General features: G+C 44.0%; 1 protein-coding gene and 2 long non-coding RNA genes across 3 annotated transcripts in view; all 3 read right to left on the bottom strand.

The window, feature by feature from the left end:
- The window catches only part of LOC112235789 (protein Jade-3-like), a 41,946-nt gene extending 41,453 nt beyond the window's left edge, over positions 1–493 (bottom strand). Inside the window, exon 1 of the mRNA XM_042322674.1 lies at positions 275–493. The gene's annotated coding sequence lies outside the window, so the exon portion shown is untranslated. The remainder of the gene's footprint in view (positions 1–274) is intronic.
- Positions 494–10,544: 10,051 nt separating this feature from the next.
- LOC121846568 lies at positions 10,545–11,333 on the bottom strand. Its single transcript, XR_006083510.1, has 2 exons — positions 10,756–11,333; positions 10,545–10,689 (listed from the first exon to the last, which is right to left on the bottom strand). It is a non-coding gene; the product is annotated as an uncharacterized LOC121846568 (long non-coding RNA).
- A 2,484-nt stretch (positions 11,334–13,817) lies between these two features.
- Positions 13,818–14,006, bottom strand: LOC121846609. Its single transcript, XR_006083531.1, has 2 exons — positions 13,953–14,006; positions 13,818–13,909 (listed from the first exon to the last, which is right to left on the bottom strand). It is a non-coding gene; the product is annotated as an uncharacterized LOC121846609 (long non-coding RNA).
- Positions 14,007–16,748: the final 2,742 nt, after the last annotated feature.

Genomic DNA, 16,748 nt, shown 5'->3' with positions numbered 1-16,748 from the left:
CGCCACCAACACCACCACTCCGGCTACTTGCGATGCCTAAAATATCACTCCATTTTAGCTCCCAGCGGCATTTCTCAATGTCTCAATTAATTCAGACGTTAATCCATTTGAGTATCGATGTGACCGCGTATCACATTAATAATTTGTGCCATACGAGGGTGAAATATCTACATGAGAGAGGAGGAAGTTATCTAGTTAGCAGGCCATAGAGCCTGGCTGAACAATATGGCAAGCAGGCTCGGCACACAGCGACAAGATTGTTCAGCGACCTTACCTTGGGGCAGCGGTAAATTCTGCAGCTTATTGAGACTCGTGATTTCTATCACCCAATTCCTCACATATAAAACACCGCAGACTCTTAGTAAAACGGTATTTTTTGGGAGACAGTATTTCCCAGAGTTAGCAGCAAGCTCTCCGCATTACGGCATAACAGGGCTATTGTACCACCCTGTCCGCTGGGTCATAGACTCCGCCTGGCTTGGGGCTGTATGGTCAACACTGTACTTCGGTTTAAAATCTATTGAATTTATATTTACGGTCTCTGGTTAAAGCATTGGCCTGCGCTACTGTACTGAACTAAACTGGTGATATTCTGTCAAATATATTGAACTGTATATCTGAGTTATTTTTTTTGATAACATACAACACTTGGAATACACTGAGTATACAAAACATTAAGAAAACCAGGTCTTTACATAGACTAACCAGGTGAAAAATATGATCCCTTATTGACATCACTTGTTAAATCCACTTCAATCAGTGTAGATGCAGGGAAGGAGACAGGTTAAAGAAGGATTTTTAAGCCCTGAGACATGGATTGTGTATGTGTGTCATTCAGAAGGTGAATGGGTAAGACAAAACATTGAAGTGCCTTTGGACAGGGTATGAGAAATGTCAACAAACTAAGTTGAATCAAGATGTGAAGGATGAAAGTCTTAAGTGGATTATATATTGTAAATCTGTTTACTATATCTGGATATGGCCACTCAGCCAACGAACATATAAATTCAGCAAAAAAAGAAACGTCCTCTCACTGTCAACTGCGTTTATTTTCAGCAAACTTAACATGTGTAAATATTTGTATGAACATAAGATTAAACAACTGAGACATAAATTGAACAAGTTCTACAGACATGTGACTAACAGAAATGGAATATTGTGTCCCTGAACAAAGGTGGGGGTCAAAATCAAAAGTAACAGTCAGTATCAGGTGTGGCCACCAGCTGCATTAAGTACTGCAGTGCATCTCCTCCTCATGGACTGCAACAGATTTGCTAGTTCTTGCTGTGAGATGTAAAAAAAATAAACCTCACTCTTACACCAAGGCACCTGCAAGTTCCCGTTTTTTTTTTGCTGAGTTTATTTCTGTTTACTATACCTGATTATGGCCATTATCAGCCAACTACCATATATATATATATTTTTTTTTTCACCTTCATTTAAATAGGCAAGCCAGTTAAGAACACATTCTTATTTACAATGAAGGCCTAGCCAGGCCAATTGTGCACCACCCTATGGGACACCGAATCACAGCCAGTTGTGATTCAGCCTGGAATCGAACCAGGGTCTGTAGTGACGCCTCTAGCACTGAGATACAGTGCCTTAGACCACTGCACCACTTGGGAGCCCAGTTATTATCCTGAGACAGGATATCCTGTATATCTGTTTACTATACCTGGTTACGGCTATTGCCAGCCTACTACCATGTACAGTTGAAGTCGGAAGTTTACATACACTTAGGTTGGAGTCAGTAAAACTAGTTTTTCAACCACTCCACAAATTTATTTTTAACAAACTATAGTTTTGGCAAGTCGGTTAGGGCATCTTCTTTGTGCATGACACAAGTAATTTTTCCAACAATTGTTTACAGACAGATTATTTAACTTATAATTCACCGTATCACAATTCCAGTGGGTCAGAAGTTTACATACACTAAGTTGACTGTGCCTTTAAACAGCTTGGAAAATTCCAGAAAATTGTCATGGCATTAGAAGCTTCTGATAGGCTAATTGACATAATTTGAGGCAATTGGAGGTGTACATGTGGATGTATTTCAAGACCTACCTTCAAACTCAGTGCGTCTTTGCTTGACATCATGGGAAAATCAAAAGAAATCATCCAAGACCTCAGAAAATAAATTGTAGACCTCCACAAGTCTGTTTCATCCTTGGGAGCAATTTTCAAATGCCTGAAGCTACCACATTCATCTGTACAAACAATAGTACGCAAGTATAAAAACCATGGAACCACGCAGCCGTCATATTGCTCAGGAAGGAGACGCGTTCTGTCTCCTAGAGATAAACGTACTTTGGTGTGAAAAGTGCAAATCAATCGCAGAACAGCAAAGGACCTTGTGAAGATGCTGGATGAAACAGGTACAAAAGTATCTATATCCACAGTAAAATGAGTCCTATATCAACATAACCTGAAAGGCCTCTCAGCAAGGAAGAAGCCACTGCTCCAAAACCGCCATAAAAAAGCCAGACTATGGTTTGCAACTGCACATGGGGACAAAGATCATACTTTTTGGAGAAATGTCCTCTGGTCTGATGAAACAAAATTAGAACTGTTTGGCCGTAATGATCATTGTTATGTTTGGAGGAAAAAGGGGGAGGCTTGCAAGCCGAAGAACACCATCCCAACCGTGGAGCACGGGGGTGGCAGCATCATGTTGTGGGGGTGCTTTGCTGTAGGAGGGACTGGTGCACTTCACAAAATAGATGGCATCATGAGGTAGGAAAATTATGTGGATATATTGAAGCAACATCTCAAGACATCAGTCGGGAAGTTAAAGCTTGGTTGCAAATGTGTCATCCAAATGGACAATGACCCCAAGCATACTTGCAAAGTTGTGGCAAAATGGCATAAGGACAACAAAGTCAAGGTACTGAAGTGGCCATCACAAAGCCCTGACCTCAAACCTATAGAAAAGTTGTGAACAGAATTGAAAAAGAGTGTGTGTGAGCAAGGAGGCCTACAAAACCTGACTCAGTTACACCAGCTCTGTCAGTAGGAATGGGCCAAAATTCACGCAACTTATTGTGGGAAGCTTGTGGAAGGCTACCCAAAACATTTGACCGAAGTTAAACAATTTAAAGGCAATGCTACCAAATACTAATTGAGTGTATGTAAACTTCTGACCCACTGGGAATGTGATGAAAGAAATAAAAGCTGAAATAAATCATTCTCTATACTATTATTCTGACATTTCACATTCTTAAAATAAAGTGGTGATTCTATCTGACCTAAGACAGGGAATTTTTACTAGGATTAAATGTCAGGAATTGTGAAAAACTGAGTTGAAATGTATTTGGTTAAAGTCTGTACGGTATAACAAGAAAATCTCCCACAATGACGCCACACTAAAATCTAAAATAAACACACCACAGAACATAAAACTGATCTTTTGACAAATATATTAGACATGTTGATTCTACAAAAGAAGCAGATACAAAAAGAAATTATTTTTACAAAGTCCAATCATATCATTCCTTCAACAAATATTACAGTATATCGTCTATCCCAAATGGCACCCTAGTCCTTTTATAGTGCACTACCCTGGTCAAAAGTAGTGTACTATAAAGGGAACAGGGTGACATTTAGGAAGTACACAGTGCCTTTGGAATGTATTCAGACACCTGGACTTTTTCCACATTTTGTTATGTTATAGCCTTATTCAAAAATTGATTAAATAAATAAAAATCCTCAGCAATCTACACACAATACCCCATAATGACAAAGCAAAAACTGTTTTTATTTTTATTTTGGGCAAATGTAAAAACAAATACAAAACAGAAATACCTTATTTATATTTACATTAGAGTTTACCAAAATGCACCGAAAGGACTCTGACCATGAGAAACAAGATTCTCTGGTCTGATGAAACCAAGATTGAACTCTTTAGCCAGAATGCCAAGTGTCACGTCTGGAGGAAATCTGGCACCAACCCGATCGAACATCTCTGGAGACCTGAAAATAGCTGTGCAGCGACGCTCCCCATCGATCCTGACATAGCTTGGATCTGCAGAGAAGAATGGGAGAAACTCCCCAAATACAGGTGTGCCAAGTTACCTTCATACCGATGAAGACTGGAGGCTGTAATCGCTGCTAAAGGTGCTTCAACAAAGTGCTGAGTAAAGGGTCTGAATACTTGTGTAAGTATGATATTTCAGTTTATTTTGAATAAATTAGCAAAAATGTCTAAAAACCCGTTTTTTCTTTGTCATTATGAGGTATTGTGATTGAGGAAACAATTTTTTAAAATCAATTTTAGAATAAGGTTGTTACGTAACAAAATGTGGAAAAAGTCAAGGGGTCTGTATACTTTCCGAAGGCACTTTACATTTCATCACAGAAGAAAACAACATTACCATCTCTTCCTGTCTGGTACCATAGAAAACAACATTACCATCTCTTCCTGTCTGGTCCCATAGAAAACAACATTACCATCTCTTCCTGTCTGGTCCCATAGAAAACAACATTACCATCTCTCTTCCTGTCTGGTCCCATAGAAAACAACATTACCATCTCTTCCTGTCTGGTCCCATAGAAAACAACATTACCATCTCTTCCTGTCTGGTCCCATAGAAAACAACATTACCATCTCTTCCTGTCTGGTCCCATAGAAAACAACATTACCATCTCTTCCTGTCTGGTCCCATAGAAAACAACATTACCACCTCCATCTCTTCCTGTCTGGTCCCATAGAAAACAACATTACCATCTCTTCCTGTCTGGTCCCATAGAAAACAACATTACCATCTCTTCCTGTCTGGTCCCATAGAAAACAACATTACCATCCTCTTCCTGTCTCTTCCTGTCTGGTCCCATAGAAAACAACATTACCATCTCTTCCTGTCTGGTCCCATAGAAAACAACATTACCATCTCTGGTCCTGTCTGGTCCCATAGAAAACAACATTACCATCTCTTCCTGTCTGGTCCCATAGAAAACAACATTACCACCTCCATCTCTTCCTGTCTGGTCCCATAGAAAACAACATTACCACCTCTCTCTTCCTGTCTGGTCCCATAGAAAACAACATTACCATCTCTTCCTGTCTGGTCCCATAGAAAACAACATTACCATTACCATCTCTTCCTGTCTGGTCCCATAGAAAACAACATTACCATCTCTTCCTGTCTGGTCCCATAGAAAACAACATTACCATCTCTTCTTCCTGTCTGGTCCCATAGAAAACAACATTACCATCTCTTTCCTGTCTGGTCCCATAGAAAACAACATTACCACCTCCATCTCTTCCTGTCTGGTCCCATAGAAAACAACATTACCACCTCTCTTCCTGTCTGGTCCCATAGAAAACAACATTACCATCTCTTCCTGTCTGGTCCCATAGAAAACAACATTACCATCTCTTCCTGTCTGGTCCCATAGAAAACAACATTACCACCTCTCTTCCTGTCTGGTCCCATAGAAAACAACATTAGTCTGGTCCCATAGAAAACAACATTACCATCTCTTCCTGTCTGGTCCCATAGAAAACAACATTACCACCTCTCTTTCCTGTCTGGTCCCATAGAAAACAACATTACCACCTCTCTTCCTGTCTGGTCCCATAGAAAAACATTACCATCCATCTCTTCCTGTCTGGTCCCATAGAAAACAACATTACCATCTCTTCCTGTCTGGTCCCATAGAAAACAACATTACCATCTCTTCCTGTCTGGTCCCATAGAAAACAACATTACCATCTCTTCCTGTCTGGTCCCATAGAAAACAACATTACCATCTCTTCCTGTCTGGTCCCATAGAAAACAACATTACCATCTCTTCCTGTCTTCCTGTCCCATAGAAAACAACATTACCATCTCTTCCTGTCTGGTCCCATAGAAAAACAACATTACCATCTCTTCCTGTCTGGTCCCATAGAAAACAACATTACCATCTCTTCCTGTCTGGTCCCATAGAAAACAACATTACCATCTCTTCCTGTCTGGTCCCATAGAAAACAACAACCATCTACCACTGGTCCCATAGAAAACAACATTACCATCTCTTCCTGTCTGGTCCCATAGAAAACAACATTACCACCTCCATCTCTTCCTGTCTGGTCCCATAGAAAACAACATTACCACCTCTTTCCTGTCTGGTCCTCATTACATCTCTTCCTGTCTGGTCCCATAGAAAACAACATTACCATCTCTTTCCTGTCTGGTCCCATAGAAAACAACATTACCATCTCTTCCTGTCTGGTCCCATAGAAAACAACATTACCATCTCTTCCTGTCTGGTCCCATAGAAAACAACATTACCATCTCTTCCTGTCTGGTCCCATAGAAAAAACAACATTACCATCTCTTCCTGTCTGGTCCCATAGAAAACAACATTACCATCTCTTTCCTGTCTGGTCCCATAGAAAACAACATTACCACCTCCATCTCTTCCTGTCTGGTCCCATAGAAAACAACATTACCACCTCTCTCTTCCTGTCTGGTCCCATAGAAAACAACATTACCACCTCTCTTCCTGTCTGGTCCCATAGAAAACAACATTACCACCTCCATCTCTCTGTCTTCCTGTCTGGTCCCCATAGAAAACAACATTACCACCTCCATCTTCCTGTCTGGTCCCATAGAAAACAACATTACCACCTCCATCTTCCTGTCTGGTCCCATAGAAAACAACATTACCACCTCTCTTCCTGTCTGGTCCCCCATAGAAAACAACATTACCATCTCTTCCTGTCTGGTCCCATAGAAAACAACATTACCATCTCTTTCCTGTCTGGTCCCATAGAAAACAACATTACCACCTCCATCTCTTCCTGTCTGGTCCCATAGAAAACAACATTACCACCTTCCTGTCTGGTCCCATCAACATTACCACCTCCATCTTCCTGTCTGGTCCCATAGAAAACAACATTACCACCTCCATCTCTTCCCTGTCTGGTCCCAACATTAGTCTGGTCCCAAAAAACAACATTACCACCTCCATCTTCCTGTCTTCCTGTCTGGTCCCATAGAAAAACATTACATTACCATTCCATCTCTTCCTGTCTGGTCCCATAGAAAACAACATTACCATCTCCATCTTCCTGTCTGGTCCCATAGAAAACAACATTACCATCTCTTCCTGTCTGGTCCCATAGAAAACAACAACATTACTCTTCCTGTCTGGTCCCATAGAAAACAACATTACTCTTCCTGTCTGGTCCCATAGAAAACAACATTACCACCTCTCTTCCTGTCTGGTCCCATAGAAAACAACATTACCACCTCCATCTCTCTCCTGTCTGGTCCCATAGAAAACAACATTACCACCTCCATCTCTTCCTGTCTGGTCCCATAGAAAACAACATTACCACCTCTCTTTCCTGTCTGGTCCCATAGAAAACAACATTACCACCTCTCTTTCCTGTCTGGTCCCATAGAAAACAACATTACCACCTCTTCCTGTCTGGTCCCATCTCTTCCTGTCTGGTCCCATAGAAAACAACATTACCATCTCTCCTGTCTGGTCCCATCTCTTCCCTGTCTGGTCCCATAGAAAACAACATTACCACCTCCATCTCTTCCTGTCTGGTCCCATAGAAAACAACATTACCACCTCCATCTCTTCCTGTCTGGTCCCATAGAAAACAACATTACCACCTTACCTGTCTGGTCCCATAGAAAACAACATTACCACCTCCATCTCTTCCTGTCTGGTCCCATAGAAAACAACATTACATCTCTTCCTGTCTGGTCCTTCCTCTCTTCCTGTCTGGTCCCATAGAAAACAACATTCTTCCTGTCTGGTCTTCCCATCCATCTTTCCTGTCTGGTCCCATAGAAAACAACATTACCACCTCTCTTCCTGTCTGGTCCCATAGAAAACAACATTACCACCTCCATCTCTTCCTGTCTGGTCCCATAGAAAACAACATTACCACCTCTCTTCCTGTCTGGTCCCATAGAAAAACATTACATTACCACCTCCATCTCTTCCTGTCTGGTCCCATAGAAAACAACATTACCACCTTCCTGTCTGGTCCCATCTCTTCCTGTCTGGTCCCATAGAAAAAACAACATTACCACCCTGTCTGGTCCCATAGAAAACAACATTACCACCTCTCTCTTCCTGTCTGGTCCCATAGAAAACAACATTACCATCTCTTCCTGTCTGGTCCCATAGAAAACAACATTACCACCTCTCTTCCTGTCTGGTCCCATAGAAAACAACATTACCACCTCCCTGTCTGGTCCCATCTTACCACCTCCATTCCCTGTCTGGTCCCATAGAAAACAACATTACCACCTCCATCTCTTCCTGTCTGGTCCCATAGAAAACAACATTACCACCTCCATCTCTTCCTGTCTGGTCCCATAGAAAACAACATTACCATCCATCTTCCTGTCTGGTCCCATAGAAAACAACATTACCACCTCTTCCTGTCTGGTCCCATAGAAAACAACATTACCATTCCCTGTCTGGTCCCATAGAAAACAACATTACCACCTCCATCTCTTCCTGTCTGGTCCCATAGAAAACAACATTACCACCATCTCCTGTCTGGTCCCATAGAAAACAACATTACCACCTCCATCTCTTCCTGTCTGGTCCCATAGAAAACAACATTACCATCTCTTTCCTGTCTGGTCCCATAGAAAACAACATTACCATCTCTTCCTGTCTGGTCCCATAGAAAACAACATTACCATCTCTTCCTGTCTGGTCCCATAGAAAACAACAACATTTCCTGTCTGGTCCCACCTCCATCTCTTCCTGTCTGGTCCCATAAAACAACATTACCACCCCCATCTCTTCCTGTCTGGTCCCATAGAAAACAACATTACCACTCTTCCTGTCTGGTCCCATCAACATTACCACCTTCATCTCTTCCTGTCTGGTCCCATAGAAAACAACATTACCACCTCTCTCTTCCTGTCTGGTCCCATAGAAAACAACATTACCATCTCTTCCTGTCTGGTCCCATAGAAAACAACATTACCACCTCCATCTTTCCTGTCTGGTCCCATAGAAAACAACATTACCACCTCCATCTCTTCCTGTCTGGTCTTACCACCTCTCTTCCTGTCTGGTCCCATAGAAAACAACATTACCACCTCCATCTCTTCCTGTCTGGTCCCATAGAAAACAACATTACCACCTCCTTCCTGTCTGGTCCCATTCATTACCACCTCTCTTCCTGTCTGGTCCCATAGAAAACAACATTACCATCTCTTCCTGTCTGGTCCCATAGAAAACAACATTACCCCACCTCCATCTTCCTGTCTGGTCCCATAGAAAACAACATTACCACCTTCCTGTCTGGTCCCATCTTACTTCCTTCCTGTCTGGTCCCATAGAAAACAACATTACCACCTCCATCTCTTCCTGTCTGGTCCCATAGAAAACAACATTACCATCTCTTCCTGTCTGGTCCCATAGAAAACAACATTACCACCTCCATCTCTTCCTGTCTGGTCCCATAGAAAACAACATTACCACCTCCATCTCTTCCTGTCTGGTCCCATAGAAAACAACATTACCACCTCCATCTCTTCCTGTCTGGTCCCATAGAAAACAACATTACCACCTCCATCTCTTCCTGTCTGGTCCCATAGAAAACAACATTACCACCTCTCTTCCTGTCTGGTCCCATAGAAAACAACATTACCATCTCTTCCTGTCTGGTCCCATAGAAAACAACATTACCACCTCTCTTTCCTGTCTGGTCCCATAGAAAACAACATTACCATCTCTTCCTGTCTGGTCCCATAGAAAACAACATTACCACCTCCATCTTACTCCCTGTCTGGTCCCATAGAAAACAACATTACCATCTCTTCCTGTCTGGTCCCATAGAAAACAACATTACCACCTCCATCTCTTCCTGTCTGGTCCCATCAACATTACCATCTCTTCCTGTCTGGTCCCATATTACCACCTCTCTTCCTGTCTGGTCCCATAGAAAACAACATTACCACCTCCATCTCTTCCTGTCTGGTCCCATAGAAAACAACATTACCATCTCTTCCTGTCTGGTCCCATAGAAAACAACATTACCACCTTTTCCTCTCTGCAATACATTCCAAATCCTTAGATCTATTTAGTTAACATTGTGTGTAGTCTTGAAAGCTGATTTGTGCACATTCTGGTTGGCTTTCAATCAAAACTATTCACACCTTGAGAGCAGAAAACAAAAATACAAAATAATGGAGACTTATAAAAAGCCTTTCCCCAAACTCATTTCAGTGGTGTAACCAGTGTTACAGATACAACCTGAATCATGTGGCATGGGGTATATTCATTTGTGCAAACTCATTTCAGTGGTGTAACCAGTGTTACCTGAATCATGTGGCATGGGGTATATTCATTAGTGCAAACTCATTTCAGTGGTGTAACCAAAGTATTACCAACCTGAATCATGTGGCATGGGGTATATTCATTAGTGCAAACTCATTTCAGTGGTGTAACCAGTGTTACCTGAATCATGATGGGGTACATTTGTGCAAACTCTGTGGTGTAATCCTGAATCATGTGGCATGGGGTATATTCATTAGTGCAAACTCATTTCAGTGGTGTAACCAGTGTTACCTGAATCATGTGGCATGGGGTATATTCATTAGTGCAAACTCATTTCAGTGGTGTAACCAGTGTTACAGATACAACCTGAATCATGTGGCATGGGGTATATTCATTAGTGCAAACTCATTTCAGTGGTGTAACCAGTGTTACAGATACAACCTGAATCATGTGGCATGGGGTATATTCATTAGTGCAAACTCATTTCAGTGGTGTAACCAGTGTTACCTGAATCATGTGGCATGGGGTATATTCATTTGTGCAAACTCATTTCAGTGGTGTAACCAGTGTTACAGATACAACCTGAATCATGTGGCATGGGGTATATTCATTAGTGCAAACTCATTTCAGTGGTGTAACCAGTGTTACAGATACAACCTGAATCATGTGGCATGGGGTATATTCATTAGTGCAAACTCATTTCAGTGGTGTAACCAGTGTTACAGATACAACCTGAATCATGTGGCATGGGGTATATTCATTAGTGCAAACTCATTTCAGTGGTGTAACCAGTGTTACAGATACAACCTGAATCATGTGGCATGGGGTATATTCATTAGTGCAAACTCATTTCAGTGGTGTAACCAGTGTTACCTGAATCATGTGGCATGGGGTATATTCATTAGTGCAAACTCATTTCAGTGGTGTAACCAGTGTTACAGATACAACCTGAATCATGTGGCATGGGGTATATTCATTAGTGCAAACTCATTTCAGTGGTGTAACCAGTGTTACAGATACAACCTGAATCATGTGGCATGGGGTATATTCATTAGTGCAAACTCATTTCAGTGGTGTAACCAAAGTGTTACAGATACAACCTGAATCATGTGGCATGGGGTATATTCATTTGTGCAAACTCATTTCAGTGGTGTAACCAGTGTTACAGATACAACCTGAATCATGTGGCATGGGGTATATTCATTTGTGCAAACTCATTTCAGTGGTGTAACCAGTGTTACAACCTGAATCATGTGGCATGGGGTATATTCATTTGTGCAAACTCATTTCAGTGGTGTAACCAGTGTTACAGATACAACCTGAATCATGTGGCATGGGGTATATTCATTAGTGCAAACTCATTTCAGTGGTGTAACCAGTGTTACCTGAATCATGTGGCATGGGGTATATTCATTAGTGCAAACTCATTTCAGTGGTGTAACCAGTGTTACCTGAATCATGTGGCATGGGGTATATTCATTTGTGCAAACTCATTTCAGTGGTGTAACCAGTGTTACCTGAATCATGTGGCATGCGGTATATTCATTAGTGCAAACTCATTTCAGTGGTGTAACCAGTGTTACCTGAATCATGTGGCATGGGATGTATTAATTTGTGCAAACTCATTTCAGTGGTGTAACCAGTATTACAGATACAACCTGAATCATGTGGCATGGGGTATATTCATTAGTGCAAACTCATTTCAGTGGTGTAACCAGTGTTACAGATACAACCTGAATCATGTGGCATGGGGTATATTCATTAGTGCAAACTCATTTCAGTGGTGTAACCAGTGTTACAGATACAACCTGAATCATGTGGCATGGGGTATATTCATTTGTGCAAACTCATTTCAGTGGTGTAACCAGTGTTACAGATACAACCTGAATCATGTGGCATGGGGTATATTCATTAGTGCAAACTCATTTCAGTGGTGTAACCAGTGTTACAGATACAACCTGAATCATGTGGCATGGGGTATATTCATTAGTGCAAACGTATTACAGTGGTGTAACCAGTGTTACAGATACAACCTGAATCATGTGGCATGGGGTATATTCATTAGTGCAAACTCATTTCAGTGGTGTAACCAGTGTTACAGATACAACCTGAATCATGTGGCATGGGGTATATTCATTAGTGCAAACTCATTTCAGTGGTGTAACCAGTGTTACAGATACAACCTGAATCATGTGGCATGGGATGTATTAATTTGTGCAAACTCATTTCAGTGGTGTAACCAGTGTTACAGATACAACCTGAATCATGTGGCATGGGGTGTATTCATTAGTGCAAACTCATTTCAGTGGTGTAACCAGTGTTACAGATACAACCTGAATCATGTGGCATGGGGTATATTCATTAGTGCAAACTCATTTCAGTGGTGTAACCAGTGTTACAGATACAACCTGAATCATGTGGCATGGGGTATATTCATTAGTGCAAACTCATTTCAGTGGTGTAACCAGTGTTACAGATACAACCTGAATCATGTGGCATGGGATGTATTAATTTGTGCAAACTCATTTCAGTGGTGTAACCAGTGTTACAGATACAACCTGAATCATGTGGCATGGGGTATATTCATTTGTGCAAACTCATTTCAGTGGTGTAACCAGTGTTACAGATACAACCTGAATCATGTGGCATGGGGTATATTCATTAGTGCAAACTCATTTCAGTGGTGTAACCAGTGTTACAGATACAACCTGAATCATGTGGCATGGGGTATATTCATTAGTGCCAACTCATTTCTATTTGACATATTCAGGTGGATACAACCCCGTTTTGCCCTGTTTGCTTCAGTTTATTTCCTAGTGAATACACTCTCGTACTCATTAATCAGATCAATGTCCAGTCAGCTATTTACACCTGTATCACCTTGACAACGTGTCTGGAAACAACCCAGGTAACCCAGGTAACCACTAAGGAAGTCCAGCTGACTTGCTGCTCTACTAAACACCCTAATAAATACGTGAAGAGAAAACACATGAAACATACCAAACAATGTCACATAGCTGGATGGACCAACCCCCCCCCCCCCTTCTAAAATGTACAACAATGATGATTACAACCATAAATAAACTGTAGCAAGCCTGTGTTTATAATCATGGACATATCGTCTTTACAACTTCAGCATTCTTTTGTGACACAGCTGATGCCACGCAGGGCCAACAGGCCAGAAGGTTGAGGGTTTGCTGTCCACCATGTACGAGACTCTCCCTGCCTGTCCACCATGTACGAGACTCTCCCTGCCTGTCCACCATGTACGAGACTCTCCCTGCCTGTCCACCATGTACGAGACTCTCCCTGCCTGTCCACCATGTACGAGACTCTCCCTGCCTGTCCACCATGTACGAGACTCTCCCTGCCTGTCCACCATGTACGAGACTCTCCCTGCCTGTCCACCATGTACGAGACTCTCCCTGCCTGTCCACCATGGACGAGACTCTCCCTGCCTGTCCACCATGGACGAGACTCTCCCTGCCTGTCCACCATGGACGAGACTCTCCCTGCCTGTCCACCATGGACGAGACTCTCCCTGCCTGTCCACCATGTACGAGACTCTCCCTGCCTGTCCACCATGTACGAGACTCTCCCTGCCTGTCCACCATGGACGAGACTCTCCCTGCCTGTCCACCATGGACGAGACTCTCCCTGCCTGAATCTCCCTGCCTGACCACCATGGACGAGACTCTCCCTACCTGACCACCATGGACGAGACTCCCCTGCCTGTCCACCATGGACGAGACTCTCCCTGCCTGAATCTCCCTGCCTGACCACCATGGACGAGACTCTCCCTCCTGACCACCATGGACGAGACTCCCTGCCTGTCCACCATGGACGAGACTCCCTGCCTGTCCACCATGGACGAGACTCCCTGCCTGTCCACCATGGACAAGACTCCCTGCCTGTCCACCATGGACGAGACTCCCTGCCTGTCCACCATGGACGAGACTCCCTGCCTGTCCACCATGGACGAGACTCTCCCTGCCTGTCCACCATGGACGAGACTCCCCTGCCTGTCCACCATGGACGAGACTCTCCCTGCCTGTCCACCATGGACGAGACTCTCCCTGCCTGACTCTCCCTGACTGACTCTCCCTGCCTGACTCTCCCTGCCTGACTCTCCTGCCTGACTCTCCCTGCCTGACTCTCCCTGCCTGTCCACCATGGACGAGACTCCCTGCCTGTCCACCATGGACGAGACTCCCTGCCTGTCCACCATGGACGAGACTCTCCGTGCCTGTCCACCATGGACGAGACTCTCCCTGTCTGTCCACCATGGATGAGACTCTCCCTGACTGACTCTCCCTGCCTGACTCTCCCTGCCTGTCCACCATGGACGAGACTCTCCCTGACTGACTCTCCCTGCCTGACTCTCCCTGCCTGTCCACCATGGACCCTGACTCTCCCTGCCTGACTCTCCCTGCCTGACTCTCCCTGCCTGACTCTCCCTGCCTGACTCTCCCTGACTGACTCTCCCATGACTGACTCTCCCTGCCTGACTCTCCCATGCCTGACTCTCCCTGCCTGTCCACCATGGATGAGACTCTCCCTGACTGACTCTCCCTGCCTGACTCTCCCTGCCTGTCCACCATGGAAGCCTCTCCCTGACTGACTCTCTCTGCCTGACTCTCCCTGCCTGTCCACCATGGACGAGACTCTCCCTGACTGACTCTCCCTGCCTGACTCTCCCTGCCTGTCCACCATGGACGAGACTCTCCCTGACTGACTCTCCCTGCCTGACTCTCCCTGCCTGACTCTCCCTGCCTGTCCACCATGGACGAGACTCTCCCTGCCTGACTCTCCCATGCCTGACTCTCCCTGCCTGACTCTCCCTGACTGACTCTCCCTGACTGACTCTCCCTGCCTGACTCTCCCTGCCTGACTCTCCCTGCCTGACTCTCCCTGCCTGTCCACCATGGATGAGACTCTCCCTGACTGACTCTCCCATGCCTGACTCTCCCTGCCTGTCCACCATGGACGACTCTCCCTGACTGACTCTCCCTGCCTGACTCTCCCTGCCTGTCCACCATGGACGAGACTCTCCCTGACTGACTCTCCCTGCCTGACTCTCCCTGCCTGTCCACCATGGACGAGACTCTCCCTTTTCAACAGGATGTGAACACTCACAGGTAAAAATCCATCCAGAAGGTCATAAACTATAAACTGTCCAGAGTAGACCCACTACTGATCCTTATAAACTGTCCAGAGTAGACCCACTACTGATCCTTATAAACTGTCCAGAGGAGACCCACTACTGATCCTTATAAACTGTCCAGAGGAGACCCACTACTGATCCTTATAAACTGTCCAGAGTAGACCCACTACTGATCCTTATTAACTGTGGAGAGTAGACGCACTACTGACCCTTGTCAACTGTCCAGAGTAGACCCACTACTGATCCTTATCAACTGTCCAGAGTAGACCCACTACTGATCCTTATCAACTGTCCAGAGTAGACCCACTACTGATCCTTATACACTGTCCAGAGTAGACCCACTACTGATCCTCATTAACTGTCCAGAGTAGACCCACTACTGACCCTTATTAACTGGAGAGAGTTGACCCACCACTGATCCTCATTAACTGTCCAGAGTAGACCCACTACTGATCCTTATAAACTGGCCAGAGTAGACCCACCACTGATCCTTATCAACTGTCCAGAGTAGACCCACTCCTGATCCTTATAAACTGCCCAGAGTAGACCCACTACTGATCCTTATCAACTGTACAGACTAGACCCACTACTGTTCCTTATCAACTGTCCAGAGTAGACCCACTACTGATCCTTATCAACTGTCCAGAGTAGACCCACTACTGATCCTTATACACTGTCCAGAGTAGACCCACTACTGATCCTTATACACTGTCCAGAGTAGACCCACTACTGATCCTTATAAACTGTCCAGAGCAGACCCACTACTGATCCTTATTAACTGTGGAGTAGACCCACTACTGACCCTTGTCAACTGTCCAGAGTAGACCCACTACTGATCCTTATTAACTGTGGAGAGTAGACCCATTACTGATCCTTATTAACTGTGGAGAGTAGACCCACTACTGACCCTTATTAACTGTGGAGAGTAGACCCATTACTGATCCTATCAACTGTACAGACTAGACCCATACTGTTCCTTATCAACTGTCCAGAGTAGACCCACTACTGATCCTTATAAACTGTAGAGTAGACCCACTACTGATCCTTATAGACTGTAGAGACTAGACCCACTATTGATCCTTATAAACTGTAGAGTAGACCCATGGTGATCCTTATACACTGTCCAGAGTAGACCCACTACTGATCCTTATCAACTGTCCAGACTAGACCCACTACTGATCCTTATAAACTGTAGAGAGTAGACCAACTACTGATCCTTATCAACTGTCCAGAGTAGACCCACTACTGATCCTTATAAACTGTCCAGAGTAGACCCACTACTGATATTGTACACTGTCCAGAATGGTAGACCCAGACTGGTAGCCTATATTGACCT

Source organism: Oncorhynchus tshawytscha, linkage group LG05 (genome assembly GCF_018296145.1).
Source record: "Oncorhynchus tshawytscha isolate Ot180627B linkage group LG05, Otsh_v2.0, whole genome shotgun sequence".
In the NCBI taxonomy this organism is placed as follows: Eukaryota; Metazoa; Chordata; class Actinopteri; order Salmoniformes; family Salmonidae; genus Oncorhynchus; species Oncorhynchus tshawytscha.
This window is presented reverse-complemented; position numbering and strand designations above follow the sequence as displayed.